Source organism: Grammomys surdaster, unplaced genomic scaffold, assembly GCF_004785775.1.
Source record: "Grammomys surdaster isolate TR1022 unplaced genomic scaffold, NIH_TR_1.0 126029, whole genome shotgun sequence".
In the NCBI taxonomy this organism is placed as follows: Eukaryota; Metazoa; Chordata; class Mammalia; order Rodentia; family Muridae; genus Grammomys; species Grammomys surdaster.
Window position 1 is genome coordinate 1,967,497 of NW_021620842.1, and position 3,021 is coordinate 1,970,517.

At 45.4% G+C, this 3,021-nt stretch overlaps 1 pseudogene; it reads left to right on the top strand.

Annotated features, from left to right (window-relative positions):
• The first annotated feature begins 1,019 nt into the window (after positions 1-1,019).
• Positions 1,020-2,402, top strand: LOC114610131 (annotated as a pseudogene).
• Positions 2,403-3,021: the final 619 nt, after the last annotated feature.

Genomic DNA, 3,021 nt, shown 5'->3' on the forward strand with positions numbered 1-3,021 from the left:
ATTAGATATTAACTCCCATGTGTCACTGAGTACAGCACCCTTAGGTAACTGTAAGAACCATTTGAAGATGTAGGAGACACCAGGACTTTGAATCCTTGAATGTCATGGTATAACAGCACTATAAATCTTACCCTAAACTGCACTCAGTGGATTCTTACTTGAGCAAAAAATATTACCTGGGTGATTTTCAAATCAGTTGTGTTGTAGCAATTAAATAAAATCGGCCTCTGGCTCAAGTTGACTATCTAAGCTGTGGCAGCTCTGCCTAGCTCAGCCGCCATTTTCCATGGCCAGATGCCACATGCATACAGCAGCTAAAGCCAACCAGCCAGAAACACCAGCCCTGCCACGCACGAGATGCCGGCATGGGGGATGGCTCTGCCAATATTCCATGCTGTCCTCGCAAGGCTGGGCATTGCCTAGACCATCCTGCCATCCACGCGGGCCCAGTAGAAAGATGAGACTCTAATGCTTAAAGATTAATCAAAGGCTTATATATTTGATAATGATCAGTAACAAGATACTCATACAATCAGAAGTGTAACCCAATGCCCAACCTAGATATACCAACTACCTTTGACTGCCACAGACACGTGAACATCTGCCTCCATCTTCTCTCTCTCTCTCTCTCTCTCTCTCTCTCTCTCTCTCTCTCTCTCTCTCTCTCTCTCTTCCTCTCTCCTAGCTTCTCCTCTTCCTTTTCTTCTTCCTCTCCTAACTCCTCCCACCTTAACTCCTCCTACACAGTTACTGTCAACATATATAGTTATGGTTATTGTTATAGTAGCTGTATTTATAGCTATAATTATAGTAAAATAGCATATAGCTAGTGGTACCATGAAAGGAGAATCCCTCTGAAATCAAAGGTTCTCCTTATAATTGAAGTCACTAGTGCTGCTCCAGTATAGCTTCGCTCTCACGTTTGGCCTTAACTCTCTCTTCGGTGTCTACAGAACCCTCTTTCCTTCCTTAGCAGCGATCCGACTGCTAGAAGTTCACCATGTCTGTTCTCAGGCTCCATGCCAGACTCCCGTGGGAATCCTACTGTTAAGGTGAATCTGTACACAGCAAAAGATCTCTTCCAAGCTGCAGTGCCGAGTGGTGCGTCCACTGGCATCTATGAAGCCCTAGAACTGTGAGACATTGATAAAATCTGCTTCATGGGGAAGTGTGTCTCACAGGCTGTTGAGCACATCAATAACACTATTGCGCCTGCTCTGGTTATCAAGAAAGTGAATGTTGTGGAGCAAGAGAAGGTTGACCAGCTGATGATCGAGATGGATAACACCGAGAATAAATCTAAATTTTGTGCAAATGCCATCCTGGGAGTATCCCTGGCTGTCTGCAAAGCTGGTGAGGTGGAAAAGAGGGTGCCCCTTTATTGTCACATTGCTGACTTGACCGGCAACCCTGAAGTCATTCTGCCAGTCCCAGCTTTCAATGTGATCAATGGCGGTTCTCATGCTGGCAACAAGCTGGCCATGCAAGAGTTCGTGATCCTGCGTGTGGGGGTATCCTGCTTCCAGGACGCCATATGCATTGGAGCAGAGGTTTACCACAACCTGAAGAACGTCATCAAGAAGAAGTACAGGAAGGACGCCACCAATGTGGGCGATGAGGGTGGATTTGCACCTAACATCCTGGAGAACAAGGAAACACTGGAGCTGCTCAAGACTGCAATTTCAAAAGCCAGTTATACTGACCAGGTTGTCACCGACATGGATGTGGTTGTCTCTGAGTTTTGCAAGTCTGGTAAGTATGACCTGGACTTCAAGTCTCCGGATGATCCCAACAGATACATCACGCCCGACCAGCTGGCTGACCTGTACAAGTCTTTCATCCAGGATTACCAGTGATGTCCATTGAAGACCTCTTTGACCAGGATGACTAGGATGATTTCAGGCATCCAAGTGGCTAGTACAGGCATCCAGGTGGTGTGTGATGACCTCACAGTGACCAACCCAAATTGTATTGCCAAGATTGTAGGCGAGAAGTCCTGCAAATGCTTCCTGCTCTAAGTGAACCAGATCAGCTCAGTGACCAAGTCTCTGCAGGCATGTAAGCTGACCCAGTGCAATGGCTGGGGGGTCACGGTGTCCCATCGATCTGGGGAGACTGAAGACACTTTTATCACTGACCTGGTCGTGGGGCTCTGCACTTGGCAGATCAAGACTGGTGCCCCTTGCTGATCTGAGCACCTGGCTAAATATAATCAGATCCTTCGAATTGAGGAGGAGCTGGGCAGCAAAGCCAAGTTTGCTGGCAGGTCCTTTAGGAACCCCCAGGCCAAGTGGACTGGAGATCCCTGGAGCCACCAGCTGCTTAGGTCCTCTGTCCCTGATGCCATAAGGTGGCTCAAGGCTAACCCAGTGCTTGGACCTCCCAAGTCACTGCTTCCTTAGCAGTCCACACCTGACCACCAGGAACCCTGCTGGAAACCCGAGTTTTGTAATCATGTGATTGCTCTGAATCATTGTTTCTGTCACCTGACTTCCCAGCTTGTGTTTGGAGCCCTTGCAACTCCATTGTAATCTCTAGGGTGCCCACCATTAAGACTCCCCTAATGGTTTACATGCAAAAATAAAAGCAGCAGGAACCAATAAATAAATAAATAAATAAATAAATAAATAAAATAAAACCCCTGAAGTCACGATATTAACTCATAATGAGACATTTTACATTACATGCAAATTATAAAAGTTTTTCAGAGGAATACTGTTGGAATTTAAACTTAGGATCTCATGAATGTTAGATAAGTGTTATACCAAAGACCTGTATTCTCAACCTCCAGTATTAGCTTTTATTGTAAACATTTACAACTTTCAAGAAAATGGCAAAGGAAATATTACACTGCATTTATATAGGTGAAAATTTAAATCTAAAGGCATACATATAACAATTTGAGTTGTGGGGCTGGAGAGATGTCTCAGCAGTTAAGAGTACTGTCTGCTCTTTCAAAGATCCTGAGTTCAATTCCCAGAAACCACATGGTAGCTCACAACCATCTGTTATGGGATCTGA